Raw genomic sequence first — 18,299 nt, forward strand, 5'->3', positions numbered from 1 at the left:
TTTTAGAAACTGCATTAAAGAAGGGGTGCACCGGTCCTGGAGATACTGCAATACCAGGTCAATGCGTGGAGTGGACAGAGCAAGCTCTTTTTCCATCTCCCTGTTCTAAAGATCCATTTAATATATGGTCCCCAGATAGGGGACGTATCAGATATTAAACTGATAAGAACAGATACTACACTTGATCTTAGCCAAAAGGCCGAGAAGCGATAACCAGAATTGGTTTCCGACTACGGTGCCACCCAAGGATTCTGAAAAGTCCATTTGTGGAGATGGCCACCTGGACTCCCGTTAAGAAGACATGCTGTCAACCTCTAGATCCCTCACATGCCTGCACTTTTCGGCTTGCTGCTGCTGCAATCCACGCGTTTTAGATCTGCATAACTCCACCTCTTTTAGCACAGTACCCTCAACCCCCGGCTGTTCCCACCCGCCTCAACACCGTTGGAAGGGAGGAGAACCAATTAAGGCGGGGGGGGGGTGGAACGAGCAGCTGTCTACCCTTAGCAGGAGGGTTGCTGATTAATTACCTCTCCTGCTGCTGCTGCTGCTGGCTGTCCAGCAGCAGACTGAAGGTGGCTGCTGCTGTGCGCAGGTATATAAAGGCTCAGAGCCTATTATGACACGCGCAGCCAGCGTTCCATTGCCACATTCCGTCTACTGCAGGCGGGATACCTGGATGGCTGAATGTCACTGAGAAGCTCACAGAGACCGCCATAAGCAACAGTTTAAAAGAATGCCACAGACTAATCAACCAAACTTTTTGGGTTGGTTTCTCTTTTATAGTCTGCAGGCATTAAATGAAAGAAGTCAGTGTTCCAGCAGAGGGAGACAACGTTTCAGAAAAGGCATTGTAGCAAACCAAAAAAGAAATTTTAAGCGCAGCAGAGTAACCAGCTCACATACCTGTTAGCTCAGGTGAGTTTAAAAGGCTGCTGTTGATAACAAGGGCATTTGCTAAATAGATGGTGTGTGTGCAACAATATACTGAAAGGTCAATTATATTGTGCAGCTTATCTCACCACCTGTAGTTATTTAGGTGAAAGCTCCAAAATGCTTGCCTAATATGTCTGTTTATCCAAAAGGAAGTATAGAGGGAGAGCTAGATAGATAGCATTGCATTACATTACATTACATGGCAATGCAATGCACAGTTGCTGAAGTTGAACCAAAATGAGCTTGTCATCTGGCTTCTGCAACTTTTAACATGAAAAATCCAATGAGGAGAAGAAAAGCAAAGCCAAAGAGTCCATCCCAAAATCCGACAAACAAGCAAAATGAACAAAAAGCATTGAATTCAATTCTTTCTGATTTTAGAAACTGCATTAAAGAAGGGGTGCACCGGTCCTGGAGATACTGCAATACCAGGTCAATGCGTGGAGTGGACAGAGCAAGCTCTTTTTCCATCTCCCTGTTCTAAAAATCCATTTAATATATGGTCCCCAGATAGGGGACGTATCAGATATTAAACTGATAAGAACAGATACTACACTTGATCTTAGCCAAAAGGCCGAGAAGCGATAACCAGAATTGGTTTCCGACTACGGTGCCACCCAAGGATTCTGAAAAGTCCATTTGTGGAGATGGCCACCTGGACTCCCGTTAAGAAGACATGCTGTCAACCTCTAGATCCCTCACATGCCTGCACTTTTCGGCTTGCTGCTGCTGCAATCCACGCGTTTTAGATCTGCATAACTCCACCTCTTTTAGCACAGTACCCTCAACCCCCGGCTGTTCCCACCCGCCTCAACACCGTTGGAAGGGAGGAGAACCAATTAAGGCGGGGGGGGGTGGAACGAGCAGCTGTCTACCCTTAGCAGGAGGGTTGCTGATTAATTACCTCTCCTGCTGCTGCTGCTGCTGGCTGTCCAGCAGCAGACTGAAGGTGGCTGCTGCTGTGCGCAGGTATATAAAGGCTCAGAGCCTATTATGACACGCGCAGCCAGCGTTCCATTGCCACATTCCGTCTACTGCAGGCGGGATACCTGGATGGCTGAATGTCACTGAGAAGCTCACAGAGACCGCCATAAGCAACAGTTTAAAAGAATGCCACAGACTAATCAACCAAACTTTTTGGGTTGGTTTCTCTTTTATAGTCTGCAGGCATTAAATGAAAGAAGTCAGTGTTCCAGCAGAGGGAGACAACGTTTCAGAAAAGGCATTGTAGCAAACCAAAAAAGAAATTTTAAGCGCAGCAGAGTAACCAGCTCACATACCTGTTAGCTCAGGTGAGTATAAAAGGCTGCTGTTGATAACAAGGGCATTTGCTAAATAGATGGTGTGTGTGCAACAATATACTGAAAGGTCAATTATATTGTGCAGCTTATCTCACCACCTGTAGTTATTTAGGTGAAAGCTCCAAAATGCTTGCCTAATATGTCTGTTTATCCAAAAGGAAGTATAGAGGGAGAGCTAGATAGATAGCATTGCATTACATTACATTACATGGCAATGCAATGCACAGTTGCTGAAGTTGAACCAAAATGAGCTTGTCATCTGGCTTCTGCAACTTTTAACATGAAAAATCCAATGAGGAGAAGAAAAGCAAAGCCAAAGAGTCCATCCCAAAATCCGACAAACAAGCAAAATGAACAAAAAGCATTGAATTCAATTCTTTCTGATTTTAGAAACTGCATTAAAGAAGGGGTGCACCGGTCCTGGAGATACTGCAATACCAGGTCAATGCGTGGAGTGGACAGAGCAAGCTCTTTTTCCATCTCCCTGTTCTAAAAATCCATTTAATATATGGTCCCCAGATAGGGGACGTATCAGATATTAAACTGATAAGAACAGATACTACACTTGATCTTAGCCAAAAGGCCGAGAAGCGATAACCAGAATTGGTTTCCGACTACGGTGCCACCCAAGGATTCTGAAAAGTCCATTTGTGGAGATGGCCACCTGGACTCCCGTTAAGAAGACATGCTGTCAACCTCTAGATCCCTCACATGCCTGCACTTTTCGGCTTGCTGCTGCTGCAATCCACGCGTTTTAGATCTGCATAACTCCACCTCTTTTAGCACAGTACCCTCAACCCCCGGCTGTTCCCACCCGCCTCAACACCGTTGGAAGGGAGGAGAACCAATTAAGGCGGGGGGGGGGTGGAACGAGCAGCTGTCTACCCTTAGCAGGAGGGTTGCTGATTAATTACCTCTCCTGCTGCTGCTGCTGCTGGCTGTCCAGCAGCAGACTGAAGGTGGCTGCTGCTGTGCGCAGGTATATAAAGGCTCAGAGCCTATTATGACACGCGCAGCCAGCGTTCCATTGCCACATTCCGTCTACTGCAGGCGGGATACCTGGATGGCTGAATGTCACTGAGAAGCTCACAGAGACCGCCATAAGCAACAGTTTAAAAGAATGCCACAGACTAATCAACCAAACTTTTTGGGTTGGTTTCTCTTTTATAGTCTGCAGGCATTAAATGAAAGAAGTCAGTGTTCCAGCAGAGGGAGACAACGTTTCAGAAAAGGCATTGTAGCAAACCAAAAAAGAAATTTTAAGCGCAGCAGAGTAACCAGCTCACATACCTGTTAGCTCAGGTGAGTTTAAAAGGCTGCTGTTGATAACAAGGGCATTTGCTAAATAGATGGTGTGTGTGCAACAATATACTGAAAGGTCAATTATATTGTGCAGCTTATCTCACCACCTGTAGTTATTTAGGTGAAAGCTCCAAAATGCTTGCCTAATATGTCTGTTTATCCAAAAGGAAGTATAGAGGGAGAGCTAGATAGATAGCATTGCATTACATTACATTACATGGCAATGCAATGCACAGTTGCTGAAGTTGAACCAAAATGAGCTTGTCATCTGGCTTCTGCAACTTTTAACATGAAAAATCCAATGAGGAGAAGAAAAGCAAAGCCAAAGAGTCCATCCCAAAATCCGACAAACAAGCAAAATGAACAAAAAGCATTGAATTCAATTCTTTCTGATTTTAGAAACTGCATTAAAGAAGGGGTGCACCGGTCCTGGAGATACTGCAATACCAGGTCAATGCGTGGAGTGGACAGAGCAAGCTCTTTTTCCATCTCCCTGTTCTAAAAATCCATTTAATATATGGTCCCCAGATAGGGGACGTATCAGATATTAAACTGATAAGAACAGATACTACACTTGATCTTAGCCAAAAGGCCGAGAAGCGATAACCAGAATTGGTTTCCGACTACGGTGCCACCCAAGGATTCTGAAAAGTCCATTTGTGGAGATGGCCACCTGGACTCCCGTTAAGAAGACATGCTGTCAACCTCTAGATCCCTCACATGCCTGCACTTTTCGGCTTGCTGCTGCTGCAATCCACGCGTTTTAGATCTGCATAACTCCACCTCTTTTAGCACAGTACCCTCAACCCCCGGCTGTTCCCACCCGCCTCAACACCGTTGGAAGGGAGGAGAACCAATTAAGGCGGGGGGGGGGGTGGAACGAGCAGCTGTCTACCCTTAGCAGGAGGGTTGCTGATTAATTACCTCTCCTGCTGCTGCTGCTGCTGGCTGTCCAGCAGCAGACTGAAGGTGGCTGCTGCTGTGCGCAGGTATATAAAGGCTAAGAGCCTATTATGACACGCGCAGCCAGCGTTCCATTGCCACATTCCGTCTACTGCAGGCGGGATACCTGGATGGCTGAATGTCACTGAGAAGCTCACAGAGACCGCCATAAGCAACAGTTTAAAAGAATGCCACAGACTAATCAACCAAACTTTTTGGGTTGGTTTCTCTTTTATAGTCTGCAGGCATTAAATGAAAGAAGTCAGTGTTCCAGCAGAGGGAGACAACGTTTCAGAAAAGGCATTGTAGCAAACCAAAAAAGAAATTTTAAGCGCAGCAGAGTAACCAGCTCACATACCTGTTAGCTCAGGTGAGTTTAAAAGGCTGCTGTTGATAACAAGGGCATTTGCTAAATAGATGGTGTGTGTGCAACAATATACTGAAAGGTCAATTATATTGTGCAGCTTATCTCACCACCTGTAGTTATTTAGGTGAAAGCTCCAAAATGCTTGCCTAATATGTCTGTTTATCCAAAAGGAAGTATAGAGGGAGAGCTAGATAGATAGCATTGCATTACATTACATTACATGGCAATGCAATGCACAGTTGCTGAAGTTGAACCAAAATGAGCTTGTCATCTGGCTTCTGCAACTTTTAACATGAAAAATCCAATGAGGAGAAGAAAAGCAAAGCCAAAGAGTCCATCCCAAAATCCGACAAACAAGCAAAATGAACAAAAAGCATTGAATTCAATTCTTTCTGATTTTAGAAACTGCATTAAAGAAGGGGTGCACCGGTCCTGGAGATACTGCAATACCAGGTCAATGCGTGGAGTGGACAGAGCAAGCTCTTTTTCCATCTGCCTGTTCTAAAAATCCATTTAATATATGGTCCCCAGATAGGGGACGTATCAGATATTAAACTGATAAGAACAGATACTACACTTGATCTTAGCCAAAAGGCCGAGAAGCGATAACCAGAATTGGTTTCCGACTACGGTGCCACCCAAGGATTCTGAAAAGTCCATTTGTGGAGATGGCCACCTGGACTCCCGTTAAGAAGACATGCTGTCAACCTCTAGATCCCTCACATGCCTGCACTTTTCGGCTTGCTGCTGCTGCAATCCACGCGTTTTAGATCTGCATAACTCCACCTCTTTTAGCACAGTACCCTCAACCCCCGGCTGTTCCCACCCGCCTCAACACCGTTGGAAGGGAGGAGAACCAATTAAGGCGGGGGGGGGGGGGGGGTGGAACGACCAGCTGTCTACCCTTAGCAGGAGGGTTGCTGATTAATTACCTCTCCTGCTGCTGCTGCTGCTGGCTGTCCAGCAGCAGACTGAAGGTGGCTGCTGCTGTGCGCAGGTATATAAAGGCTCAGAGCCTATTATGACACGCGCAGCCAGCGTTCCATTGCCACATTCCGTCTACTGCAGGCGGGATACCTGGATGGCTGAATGTCACTGAGAAGCTCACAGAGACCGCCATAAGCAACAGTTTAAAAGAATGCCACAGACTAATCAACCAAACTTTTTGGGTTGGTTTCTCTTTTATAGTCTGCAGGCATTAAATGAAAGAAGTCAGTGTTCCAGCAGAGGGAGACAACGTTTCAGAAAAGGCATTGTAGCAAACCAAAAAAGAAATTTTAAGCGCAGCAGAGTAACCAGCTCACATACCTGTTAGCTCAGGTGAGTTTAAAAGGCTGCTGTTGATAACAAGGGCATTTGCTAAATAGATGGTGTGTGTGCAACAATATACTGAAAGGTCAATTATATTGTGCAGCTTATCTCACCACCTGTAGTTATTTAGGTGAAAGCTCCAAAATGCTTGCCTAATATGTCTGTTTATCCAAAAGGAAGTATAGAGGGAGAGCTAGATAGATAGCATTGCATTACATTACATTACATGGCAATGCAATGCACAGTTGCTGAAGTTGAACCAAAATGAGCTTGTCATCTGGCTTCTGCAACTTTTAACATGAAAAATCCAATGAGGAGAAGAAAAGCAAAGCCAAAGAGTCCATCCCAAAATCCGACAAACAAGCAAAATGAACAAAAAGCATTGAATTCAATTCTTTCTGATTTTAGAAACTGCATTAAAGAAGGGGTGCACCGGTCCTGGAGATACTGCAATACCAGGTCAATGCGTGGAGTGGACAGAGCAAGCTCTTTTTCCATCTCCCTGTTCTAAAAATCCATTTAATATATGGTCCCCAGATAGGGGACGTATCAGATATTAAACTGATAAGAACAGATACTACACTTGATCTTAGCCAAAAGGCCGAGAAGCGATAACCAGAATTGGTTTCCGACTACGGTGCCACCCAAGGATTCTGAAAAGTCCATTTGTGGAGATGGCCACCTGGACTCCCGTTAAGAAGACATGCTGTCAACCTCTAGATCCCTCACATGCCTGCACTTTTCGGCTTGCTGCTGCTGCAATCCACGCGTTTTAGATCTGCATAACTCCACCTCTTTTAGCACAGTACCCTCAACCCCCGGCTGTTCCCACCCGCCTCTACACCGTTGGAAGGGAGGAGAACCAATTAAGGCGGGGGGGTGGGGGGGTGGAACGAGCAGCTGTCTACCCTTAGCAGGAGGGTTGCTGATTAATTACCTCTCCTGCTGCTGCTGCTGCTGGCTGTCCAGCAGCAGACTGAAGGTGGCTGCTGCTGTGCGCAGGTATATAAAGGCTCAGAGCCTATTATGACACGCGCAGCCAGCGTTCCATTGCCACATTCCGTCTACTGCAGGCGGGATACCTGGATGGCTGAATGTCACTGAGAAGCTCACAGAGACCGCCATAAGCAACAGTTTAAAAGAATGCCACAGACTAATCAACCAAACTTTTTGGGTTGGTTTCTCTTTTATAGTCTGCAGGCATTAAATGAAAGAAGTCAGTGTTCCAGCAGAGGGAGACAACGTTTCAGAAAAGGCATTGTAGCAAACCAAAAAAGAAATTTTAAGCGCAGCAGAGTAACCAGCTCACATACCTGTTAGCTCAGGTGAGTTTAAAAGGCTGCTGTTGATAACAAGGGCATTTGCTAAATAGATGGTGTGTGTGCAACAATATACTGAAAGGTCAATTATATTGTGCAGCTTATCTCACCACCTGTAGTTATTTAGGTGAAAGCTCCAAAATGCTTGCCTAATATGTCTGTTTATCCAAAAGGAAGTATAGAGGGAGAGCTAGATAGATAGCATTGCATTACATTACATTACATGGCAATGCAATGCACAGTTGCTGAAGTTGAACCAAAATGAGCTTGTCATCTGGCTTCTGCAACTTTTAACATGAAAAATCCAATGAGGAGAAGAAAAGCAAAGCCAAAGAGTCCATCCCAAAATCCGACAAACAAGCAAAATGAACAAAAAGCATTGAATTCAATTCTTTCTGATTTTAGAAACTGCATTAAAGAAGGGGTGCACCGGTCCTGGAGATACTGCAATACCAGGTCAATGCGTGGAGTGGACAGAGCAAGCTCTTTTTCCATCTCCCTGTTCTAAAAATCCATTTAATATATGGTCCCCAGATAGGGGACGTATCAGATATTAAACTGATAAGAACAGATACTACACTTGATCTTAGCCAAAAGGCCGAGAAGCGATAACCAGAATTGGTTTCCGACTACGGTGCCACCCAAGGATTCTGAAAAGTCCATTTGTGGAGATGGCCACCTGGACTCCCGTTAAGAAGACATGCTGTCAACCTCTAGATCCCTCACATGCCTGCACTTTTCGGCTTGCTGCTGCTGCAATCCACGCGTTTTAGATCTGCATAACTCCACCTCTTTTAGCACAGTACCCTCAACCCCCGGCTGTTCCCACCCGCCTCAACACCGTTGGAAGGGAGGAGAACCAATTAAGGCGGGGGGGGGTGGAACGAGCAGCTGTCTACCCTTAGCAGGAGGGTTGCTGATTAATTACCTCTCCTGCTGCTGCTGCTGCTGGCTGTCCAGCAGCAGACTGAAGGTGGCTGCTGCTGTGCGCAGGTATATAAAGGCTCAGAGCCTATTATGACACGCGCAGCCAGCGTTCCATTGCCACATTCCGTCTACTGCAGGCGGGATACCTGGATGGCTGAATGTCACTGAGAAGCTCACAGAGACCGCCATAAGCAACAGTTTAAAAGAATGCCACAGACTAATCAACCAAACTTTTTGGGTTGGTTTCTCTTTTATAGTCTGCAGGCATTAAATGAAAGAAGTCAGTGTTCCAGCAGAGGGAGACAACGTTTCAGAAAAGGCATTGTAGCAAACCAAAAAAGAAATTTTAAGCGCAGCAGAGTAACCAGCTCACATACCTGTTAGCTCAGGTGAGTTTAAAAGGCTGCTGTTGATAACAAGGGCATTTGCTAAATAGATGGTGTGTGTGCAACAATATACTGAAAGGTCAATTATATTGTGCAGCTTATCTCACCACCTGTAGTTATTTAGGTGAAAGCTCCAAAATGCTTGCCTAATATGTCTGTTTATCCAAAAAGAAGTATAGAGGGAGAGCTAGATAGATAGCATTGCATTACATTACATTACATGGCAATGCAATGCACAGTTGCTGAAGTTGAACCAAAATGAGCTTGTCATCTGGCTTCTGCAACTTTTAACATGAAAAATCCAATGAGGAGAAGAAAAGCAAAGCCAAAGAGTCCATCCCAAAATCCGACAAACAAGCAAAATGAACAAAAAGCATTGAATTCAATTCTTTCTGATTTTAGAAACTGCATTAAAGAAGGGGTGCACCGGTCCTGGAGATACTGCAATACCAGGTCAATGCGTGGAGTGGACAGAGCAAGCTCTTTTTCCATCTCCCTGTTCTAAAAATCCATTTAATATATGGTCCCCAGATAGGGGACGTATCAGATATTAAACTGATAAGAACAGATACTACACTTGATCTTAGCCAAAAGGCCGAGAAGCGATAACCAGAATTGGTTTCCGACTACGGTGCCACCCAAGGATTCTGAAAAGTCCATTTGTGGAGATGGCCACCTGGACTCCCGTTAAGAAGACATGCTGTCAACCTCTAGATCCCTCACATGCCTGCACTTTTCGGCTTGCTGCTGCTGCAATCCACGCGTTTTAGATCTGCATAACTCCACCTCTTTTAGCACAGTACCCTCAACCCCCGGCTGTTCCCACCCGCCTCAACACCGTTGGAAGGGAGGAGAACCAATTAAGGCGGGGGGGGGGTGGAACGAGCAGCTGTCTACCCTTAGCAGGAGGGTTGCTGATTAATTACCTCTCCTGCTGCTGCTGCTGCTGGCTGTCCAGCAGCAGACTGAAGGTGGCTGCTGCTGTGCGCAGGTATATAAAGGCTCAGAGCCTATTATGACACGCGCAGCCAGCGTTCCATTGCCACATTCCGTCTACTGCAGGCGGGATACCTGGATGGCTGAATGTCACTGAGAAGCTCACAGAGACCGCCATAAGCAACAGTTTAAAAGAATGCCACAGACTAATCAACCAAACTTTTTGGGTTGGTTTCTCTTTTATAGTCTGCAGGCATTAAATGAAAGAAGTCAGTGTTCCAGCAGAGGGAGACAACGTTTCAGAAAAGGCATTGTAGCAAACCAAAAAAGAAATTTGAAGCGCAGCAGAGTAACCAGCTCACATACCTGTTAGCTCAGGTGAGTTTAAAAGGCTGCTGTTGATAACAAGGGCATTTGCTAAATAGATGGTGTGTGTGCAACAATATACTGAAAGGTCAATTATATTGTGCAGCTTATCTCACCACCTGTAGTTATTTAGGTGAAAGCTCCAAAATGCTTGCCTAATATGTCTGTTTATCCAAAAGGAAGTATAGAGGGAGAGCTAGATAGATAGCATTGCATTACATTACATTACATGGCAATGCAATGCACAGTTGCTGAAGTTGAACCAAAATGAGCTTGTCATCTGGCTTCTGCAACTTTTAACATGAAAAATCCAATGAGGAGAAGAAAAGCAAAGCCAAAGAGTCCATCCCAAAATCCGACAAACAAGCAAAATGAACAAAAAGCATTGAATTCAATTCTTTCTGATTTTAGAAACTGCATTAAAGAAGGGGTGCACCGGTCCTGGAGATACTGCAATACCAGGTCAATGCGTGGAGTGGACAGAGCAAGCTCTTTTTCCATCTCCCTGTTCTAAAAATCCATTTAATATATGGTCCCCAGATAGGGGACGTATCAGATATTAAACTGATAAGAACAGATACTACACTTGATCTTAGCCAAAAGGCCGAGAAGCGATAACCAGAATTGGTTTCCGACTACGGTGCCACCCAAGGATTCTGAAAAGTCCATTTGTGGAGATGGCCACCTGGACTCCCGTTAAGAAGACATGCTGTCAACCTCTAGATCCCTCACATGCCTGCACTTTTCGGCTTGCTGCTGCTGCAATCCACGCGTTTTAGATCTGCATAACTCCACCTCTTTTAGCACAGTACCCTCAACCCCCGGCTGTTCCCACCCGCCTCAACACCGTTGGAAGGGAGGAGAACCAATTAAGGCGGGGGGGGGGGTGGAACGAGCAGCTGTCTACCCTTAGCAGGAGGGTTGCTGATTAATTACCTCTCCTGCTGCTGCTGCTGCTGGCTGTCCAGCAGCAGACTGAAGGTGGCTGCTGCTGTGCGCAGGTATATAAAGGCTAAGAGCCTATTATGACACGCGCAGCCAGCGTTCCATTGCCACATTCCGTCTACTGCAGGCGGGATACCTGGATGGCTGAATGTCACTGAGAAGCTCACAGAGACCGCCATAAGCAACAGTTTAAAAGAATGCCACAGACTAATCAACCAAACTTTTTGGGTTGGTTTCTCTTTTATAGTCTGCAGGCATTAAATGAAAGAAGTCAGTGTTCCAGCAGAGGGAGACAACGTTTCAGAAAAGGCATTGTAGCAAACCAAAAAAGAAATTTTAAGCGCAGCAGAGTAACCAGCTCACATACCTGTTAGCTCAGGTGAGTTTAAAAGGCTGCTGTTGATAACAAGGGCATTTGCTAAATAGATGGTGTGTGTGCAACAATATACTGAAAGGTCAATTATATTGTGCAGCTTATCTCACCACCTGTAGTTATTTAGGTGAAAGCTCCAAAATGCTTGCCTAATATGTCTGTTTATCCAAAAGGAAGTATAGAGGGAGAGCTAGATAGATAGCATTGCATTACATTACATTACATGGCAATGCAATGCACAGTTGCTGAAGTTGAACCAAAATGAGCTTGTCATCTGGCTTCTGCAACTTTTAACATGAAAAATCCAATGAGGAGAAGAAAAGCAAAGCCAAAGAGTCCATCCCAAAATCCGACAAACAAGCAAAATGAACAAAAAGCATTGAATTCAATTCTTTCTGATTTTAGAAACTGCATTAAAGAAGGGGTGCACCGGTCCTGGAGATACTGCAATACCAGGTCAATGCGTGGAGTGGACAGAGCAAGCTCTTTTTCCATCTGCCTGTTCTAAAAATCCATTTAATATATGGTCCCCAGATAGGGGACGTATCAGATATTAAACTGATAAGAACAGATACTACACTTGATCTTAGCCAAAAGGCCGAGAAGCGATAACCAGAATTGGTTTCCGACTACGGTGCCACCCAAGGATTCTGAAAAGTCCATTTGTGGAGATGGCCACCTGGACTCCCGTTAAGAAGACATGCTGTCAACCTCTAGATCCCTCACATGCCTGCACTTTTCGGCTTGCTGCTGCTGCAATCCACGCGTTTTAGATCTGCATAACTCCACCTCTTTTAGCACAGTACCCTCAACCCCCGGCTGTTCCCACCCGCCTCAACACCGTTGGAAGGGAGGAGAACCAATTAAGGCGGGGGGGGGGGGGGGTGGAACGACCAGCTGTCTACCCTTAGCAGGAGGGTTGCTGATTAATTACCTCTCCTGCTGCTGCTGCTGCTGGCTGTCCAGCAGCAGACTGAAGGTGGCTGCTGCTGTGCGCAGGTATATAAAGGCTCAGAGCCTATTATGACACGCGCAGCCAGCGTTCCATTGCCACATTCCGTCTACTGCAGGCGGGATACCTGGATGGCTGAATGTCACTGAGAAGCTCACAGAGACCGCCATAAGCAACAGTTTAAAAGAATGCCACAGACTAATCAACCAAACTTTTTGGGTTGGTTTCTCTTTTATAGTCTGCAGGCATTAAATGAAAGAAGTCAGTGTTCCAGCAGAGGGAGACAACGTTTCAGAAAAGGCATTGTAGCAAACCAAAAAAGAAATTTTAAGCGCAGCAGAGTAACCAGCTCACATACCTGTTAGCTCAGGTGAGTTTAAAAGGCTGCTGTTGATAACAAGGGCATTTGCTAAATAGATGGTGTGTGTGCAACAATATACTGAAAGGTCAATTATATTGTGCAGCTTATCTCACCACCTGTAGTTATTTAGGTGAAAGCTCCAAAATGCTTGCCTAATATGTCTGTTTATCCAAAAGGAAGTATAGAGGGAGAGCTAGATAGATAGCATTGCATTACATTACATTACATGGCAATGCAATGCACAGTTGCTGAAGTTGAACCAAAATGAGCTTGTCATCTGGCTTCTGCAACTTTTAACATGAAAAATCCAATGAGGAGAAGAAAAGCAAAGCCAAAGAGTCCATCCCAAAATCCGACAAACAAGCAAAATGAACAAAAAGCATTGAATTCAATTCTTTCTGATTTTAGAAACTGCATTAAAGAAGGGGTGCACCGGTCCTGGAGATACTGCAATACCAGGTCAATGCGTGGAGTGGACAGAGCAAGCTCTTTTTCCATCTCCCTGTTCTAAAAATCCATTTAATATATGGTCCCCAGATAGGGGACGTATCAGATATTAAACTGATAAGAACAGATACTACACTTGATCTTAGCCAAAAGGCCGAGAAGCGATAACCAGAATTGGTTTCCGACTACGGTGCCACCCAAGGATTCTGAAAAGTCCATTTGTGGAGATGGCCACCTGGACTCCCGTTAAGAAGACATGCTGTCAACCTCTAGATCCCTCACATGCCTGCACTTTTCGGCTTGCTGCTGCTGCAATCCACGCGTTTTAGATCTGCATAACTCCACCTCTTTTAGCACAGTACCCTCAACCCCCGGCTGTTCCCACCCGCCTCTACACCGTTGGAAGGGAGGAGAACCAATTAAGGCGGGGGGGTGGGGGGGTGGAACGAGCAGCTGTCTACCCTTAGCAGGAGGGTTGCTGATTAATTACCTCTCCTGCTGCTGCTGCTGCTGGCTGTCCAGCAGCAGACTGAAGGTGGCTGCTGCTGTGCGCAGGTATATAAAGGCTCAGAGCCTATTATGACACGCGCAGCCAGCGTTCCATTGCCACATTCCGTCTACTGCAGGCGGGATACCTGGATGGCTGAATGTCACTGAGAAGCTCACAGAGACCGCCATAAGCAACAGTTTAAAAGAATGCCACAGACTAATCAACCAAACTTTTTGGGTTGGTTTCTCTTTTATAGTCTGCAGGCATTAAATGAAAGAAGTCAGTGTTCCAGCAGAGGGAGACAACGTTTCAGAAAAGGCATTGTAGCAAACCAAAAAAGAAATTTTAAGCGCAGCAGAGTAACCAGCTCACATACCTGTTAGCTCAGGTGAGTTTAAAAGGCTGCTGTTGATAACAAGGGCATTTGCTAAATAGATGGTGTGTGTGCAACAATATACTGAAAGGTCAATTATATTGTGCAGCTTATCTCACCACCTGTAGTTATTTAGGTGAAAGCTCCAAAATGCTTGCCTAATATGTCTGTTTATCCAAAAGGAAGTATAGAGGGAGAGCTAGATAGATAGCATTGCATTACATTACATTACATGGCAATGCAATGCACAGTTGCTGAAGTTGAACCAAAATGAGCTTGTCATCTGGCTTCTGCAACTTTTAACATGAAAAATCCAATGAGGAGAAGAAAAGCAAAGCCAAAGAGTCCATCCCAAAATCCGACAAACAAGCAAAATGAACAAAAAGCATTGAATTCAATTCTTTCTGATTTTAGAAACTGCATTAAAGAAGGGGTGCACCGGTCCTGGAGATACTGCAATACCAGGTCAATGCGTGGAGTGGACAGAGCAAGCTCTTTTTCCATCTCCCTGTTCTAAAAATCCATTTAATATATGGTCCCCAGATAGGGGACGTATCAGATATTAAACTGATAAGAACAGATACTACACTTGATCTTAGCCAAAAGGCCGAGAAGCGATAACCAGAATTGGTTTCCGACTACGGTGCCACCCAAGGATTCTGAAAAGTCCATTTGTGGAGATGGCCACCTGGACTCCCGTTAAGAAGACATGCTGTCAACCTCTAGATCCCTCACATGCCTGCACTTTTCGGCTTGCTGCTGCTGCAATCCACGCGTTTTAGATCTGCATAACTCCACCTCTTTTAGCACAGTACCCTCAACCCCCGGCTGTTCCCACCCGCCTCAACACCGTTGGAAGGGAGGAGAACCAATTAAGGCGGGGGGGGGGGTGGAACGAGCAGCTGTCTACCCTTAGCAGGAGGGTTGCTGATTAATTACCTCTCCTGCTGCTGCTGCTGCTGGCTGTCCAGCAGCAGACTGAAGGTGGCTGCTGCTGTGCGCAGGTATATAAAGGCTCAGAGCCTATTATGACACGCGCAGCCAGCGTTCCATTGCCACATTCCGTCTACTGCAGGCGGGATACCTGGATGGCTGAATGTCACTGAGAAGCTCACAGAGACCGCCATAAGCAACAGTTTAAAAGAATGCCACAGACTAATCAACCAAACTTTTTGGGTTGGTTTCTCTTTTATAGTCTGCAGGCATTAAATGAAAGAAGTCAGTGTTCCAGCAGAGGGAGACAACGTTTCAGAAAAGGCATTGTAGCAAACCAAAAAAGAAATTTTAAGCGCAGCAGAGTAACCAGCTCACATACCTGTTAGCTCAGGTGAGTATAAAAGGCTGCTGTTGATAACAAGGGCATTTGCTAAATAGATGGTGTGTGTGCAACAATATACTGAAAGGTCAATTATATTGTGCAGCTTATCTCACCACCTGTAGTTATTTAGGTGAAAGCTCCAAAATGCTTGCCTAATATGTCTGTTTATCCAAAAGGAAGTATAGAGGGAGAGCTAGATAGATAGCATTGCATTACATTACATTACATGGCAATGCAATGCACAGTTGCTGAAGTTGAACCAAAATGAGCTTGTCATCTGGCTTCTGCAACTTTTAACATGAAAAATCCAATGAGGAGAAGAAAAGCAAAGCCAAAGAGTCCATCCCAAAATCCGACAAACAAGCAAAATGAACAAAAAGCATTGAATTCAATTCTTTCTGATTTTAGAAACTGCATTAAAGAAGGGGTGCACCGGTCCTGGAGATACTGCAATACCAGGTCAATGCGTGGAGTGGACAGAGCAAGCTCTTTTTCCATCTCCCTGTTCTAAAAATCCATTTAATATATGGTCCCCAGATAGGGGACGTATCAGATATTAAACTGATAAGAACAGATACTACACTTGATCTTAGCCAAAAGGCCGAGAAGTGATAACCAGAATTGGTTTCCGACTTCGGTGCCACCCAAGGATTCTGAAAAGTCCATTTGTGGAGATGGCCACCTGGACTCCCGTTAAGAAGACATGCTGTCAACCTCTAGATCCCTCACATGCCTGCACTTTTCGGCTTGCTGCTGCTGCAATCCACGCGTTTTAGATCTGCATAACTCCACCTCTTTTAGCACAGTACCCTCAACCCCCGGCTGTTCCCACCCGCCTCAACACCGTTGGAAGGGAGGAGAACCAATTAAGGCGGGGGGGGGGGTGGAACGAGCAGCTGTCTACCGTTAGCAGGAGGGTTGCTGATTAATTACCTCTCCTGCTGCTGCTGCTGCTGGCTGTCCAGCAGCAGACTGAAGGTGGCTGCTGCTGTGCGCAGGTATATAAAGGCTCAGAGCCTATTATGACACGCGCAGCCAGCGTTCCATTGCCACATTCCGTCTACTGCAGGCGGGATACCTGGAAGGCTGAATGTCACTGAGAAGCTCACAGAGACCGCCATAAGCAACAGTTTAAAAGAATGCCACAGACTAATCAACCAAACTTTTTGGGTTGGTTTCTCTTTTATAGTCTGCAGGCATTAAATGAAAGAAGTCAGTGTTCCAGCAGAGGGAGACAACGTTTCAGAAAAGGCATTGTAGCAAACCAAAAAAGAAATTTTAAGCGCAGCAGAGTAACCAGCTCACATACCTGTTAGCTCAGGTGAGTTTAAAAGGCTGCTGTTGATAACAAGGGCATTTGCTAAATAGATGGTGTGTGTGCAACAATATACTGAAAGGTCAATTATATTGTGCAGCTTATCTCACCACCTGTAGTTATTTAGGTGAAAGCTCCAAAATGCTTGCCTAATATGTCTGTTTATCCAAAAGGAAGTATAGAGGGAGAGCTAGATAGATAGCATTGCATTACATTACATTACATGGCAATGCAATGCACAGTTGCTGAAGTTGAACCAAAATGAGCTTGTCATCTGGCTTCTGCAACTTTTAACATGAAAAATCCAATGAGGAGAAGAAAAGCAAAGCCAAAGAGTCCATCCCAAAATCCGACAAACAAGCAAAATGAACAAAAAGCATTGAATTCAATTCTTTCTGATTTTAGAAACTGCATTAAAGAAGGGGTGCACCGGTCCTGGAGATACTGCAATACCAGGTCAATGCGTGGAGTGGACAGAGCAAGCTCTTTTTCCATCTCCCTGTTCTAAAAATCCATTTAATATATGGTCCCCAGATAGGGGACGTATCAGATATTAAACTGATAAGAACAGATACTACACTTGATCTTAGCCAAAAGGCCGAGAAGCGATAACCAGAATTGGTTTCCGACTACGGTGCCACCCAAGGATTCTGAAAAGTCCATTTGTGGAGATGGCCACCTGGACTCCCGTTAAGAAGACATGCTGTCAACCTCTAGATCCCTCACATGCCTGCACTTTTCGGCTTGCTGCTGCTGCAATCCACGCGTTTTAGATCTGCATAACTCCACCTCTTTTAGCACAGTACCCTCAACCCCCGGCTGTTCCCACCCGCCTCAACACCGTTGGAAGGGAGGAGAACCAATTAAGGCGGGGGGGGGGGTGGAACGAGCAGCTGTCTACCCTTAGCAGGAGGGTTGCTGATTAATTACCTCTCCTGCTGCTGCTGCTGCTGGCTGTCCAGCAGCAGACTGAAGGTGGCTGCTGCTGTGCGCAGGTATATAAAGGCTCAGAGCCTATTATGACACGCGCAGCCAGCGTTCCATTGCCACATTCCGTCTACTGCAGGCGGGATACCTGGAAGGCTGAATGTCACTGAGAAGCTCACAGAGACCGCCATAAGCAACAGTTTAAAAGAATGCCACAGACTAATCAACCAAACTTTTTGGGTTGGTTTCTCTTTTATAGTCTGCAGGCATTAAATGAAAGAAGTCAGTGTTCCAGCAGAGGGAGACAACGTTTCAGAAAAGGCATTGTAGCAAACCAAAAAAGAAATTTTAAGCGCAGCAGAGTAACCAGCTCACATACCTGTTAGCTCAGGTGAGTTTAAAAGGCTGCTGTTGATAACAAGGGCATTTGCTAAATAGATGGTGTGTGTGCAACAATATACTGAAAGGTCAATTATATTGTGCAGCTTATCTCACCACCTGTAGTTATTTAGGTGAAAGCTCCAAAATGCTTGCCTAATATGTCTGTTTATCCAAAAGGAAGTATAGAGGGAGAGCTAGATAGATAGCATTGCATTACATTACATTACATGGCAATGCAATGCACAGTTGCTGAAGTTGAACCAAAATGAGCTTGTCATCTGGCTTCTGCAACTTTTAACATGAAAAATCCAATGAGGAGAAGAA

General features: G+C 45.2%; 14 non-coding genes across 14 annotated transcripts; all 14 read right to left on the reverse strand.

The window, feature by feature from the left end:
* Positions 1–20: 20 nt before the first annotated feature.
* Positions 21–211, reverse strand: LOC141226077 (U2 spliceosomal RNA). Its single transcript, XR_012293306.1, has one exon. It is a non-coding gene; the product is annotated as a U2 spliceosomal RNA (small nuclear RNA).
* A 1,120-nt stretch (positions 212–1,331) lies between these two features.
* Positions 1,332–1,522, reverse strand: LOC141226090 (U2 spliceosomal RNA). Its single transcript, XR_012293318.1, has one exon. It is a non-coding gene; the product is annotated as a U2 spliceosomal RNA (small nuclear RNA).
* Positions 1,523–2,641: 1,119 nt separating this feature from the next.
* Positions 2,642–2,832, reverse strand: LOC141226102 (U2 spliceosomal RNA). Its single transcript, XR_012293330.1, has one exon. It is a non-coding gene; the product is annotated as a U2 spliceosomal RNA (small nuclear RNA).
* A 1,120-nt stretch (positions 2,833–3,952) lies between these two features.
* LOC141226114 (U2 spliceosomal RNA) lies at positions 3,953–4,143 on the reverse strand. The gene has a single exon (XR_012293341.1). It is a non-coding gene; the product is annotated as a U2 spliceosomal RNA (small nuclear RNA).
* A 1,121-nt stretch (positions 4,144–5,264) lies between these two features.
* On the reverse strand, positions 5,265–5,455 carry LOC141226143 (U2 spliceosomal RNA). The gene has a single exon (XR_012293370.1). It is a non-coding gene; the product is annotated as a U2 spliceosomal RNA (small nuclear RNA).
* A 1,126-nt stretch (positions 5,456–6,581) lies between these two features.
* Positions 6,582–6,772, reverse strand: LOC141226125 (U2 spliceosomal RNA). Its single transcript, XR_012293352.1, has one exon. It is a non-coding gene; the product is annotated as a U2 spliceosomal RNA (small nuclear RNA).
* Positions 6,773–7,897: 1,125 nt separating this feature from the next.
* LOC141226136 (U2 spliceosomal RNA) lies at positions 7,898–8,088 on the reverse strand. Its single transcript, XR_012293363.1, has one exon. It is a non-coding gene; the product is annotated as a U2 spliceosomal RNA (small nuclear RNA).
* A 1,119-nt stretch (positions 8,089–9,207) lies between these two features.
* LOC141226147 (U2 spliceosomal RNA) lies at positions 9,208–9,398 on the reverse strand. The gene has a single exon (XR_012293374.1). It is a non-coding gene; the product is annotated as a U2 spliceosomal RNA (small nuclear RNA).
* Positions 9,399–10,518: 1,120 nt separating this feature from the next.
* On the reverse strand, positions 10,519–10,709 carry LOC141226159 (U2 spliceosomal RNA). The gene has a single exon (XR_012293385.1). It is a non-coding gene; the product is annotated as a U2 spliceosomal RNA (small nuclear RNA).
* A 1,121-nt stretch (positions 10,710–11,830) lies between these two features.
* On the reverse strand, positions 11,831–12,021 carry LOC141226144 (U2 spliceosomal RNA). The gene has a single exon (XR_012293371.1). It is a non-coding gene; the product is annotated as a U2 spliceosomal RNA (small nuclear RNA).
* A 1,125-nt stretch (positions 12,022–13,146) lies between these two features.
* Positions 13,147–13,337, reverse strand: LOC141226170 (U2 spliceosomal RNA). Its single transcript, XR_012293396.1, has one exon. It is a non-coding gene; the product is annotated as a U2 spliceosomal RNA (small nuclear RNA).
* A 1,125-nt stretch (positions 13,338–14,462) lies between these two features.
* On the reverse strand, positions 14,463–14,653 carry LOC141226182 (U2 spliceosomal RNA). The gene has a single exon (XR_012293407.1). It is a non-coding gene; the product is annotated as a U2 spliceosomal RNA (small nuclear RNA).
* A 1,121-nt stretch (positions 14,654–15,774) lies between these two features.
* LOC141226014 (U2 spliceosomal RNA) lies at positions 15,775–15,965 on the reverse strand. Its single transcript, XR_012293244.1, has one exon. It is a non-coding gene; the product is annotated as a U2 spliceosomal RNA (small nuclear RNA).
* Positions 15,966–17,086: 1,121 nt separating this feature from the next.
* Positions 17,087–17,277, reverse strand: LOC141226193 (U2 spliceosomal RNA). The gene has a single exon (XR_012293418.1). It is a non-coding gene; the product is annotated as a U2 spliceosomal RNA (small nuclear RNA).
* Positions 17,278–18,299: the final 1,022 nt, after the last annotated feature.

Source organism: Phyllobates terribilis, unplaced genomic scaffold, assembly GCF_046119375.1.
Source record: "Phyllobates terribilis strain yellow unplaced genomic scaffold, ASM4611937v1 Scaffold_414__1_contigs__length_1644244, whole genome shotgun sequence".
NCBI classification, from domain to species: Eukaryota; Metazoa; Chordata; class Amphibia; order Anura; family Dendrobatidae; genus Phyllobates; species Phyllobates terribilis.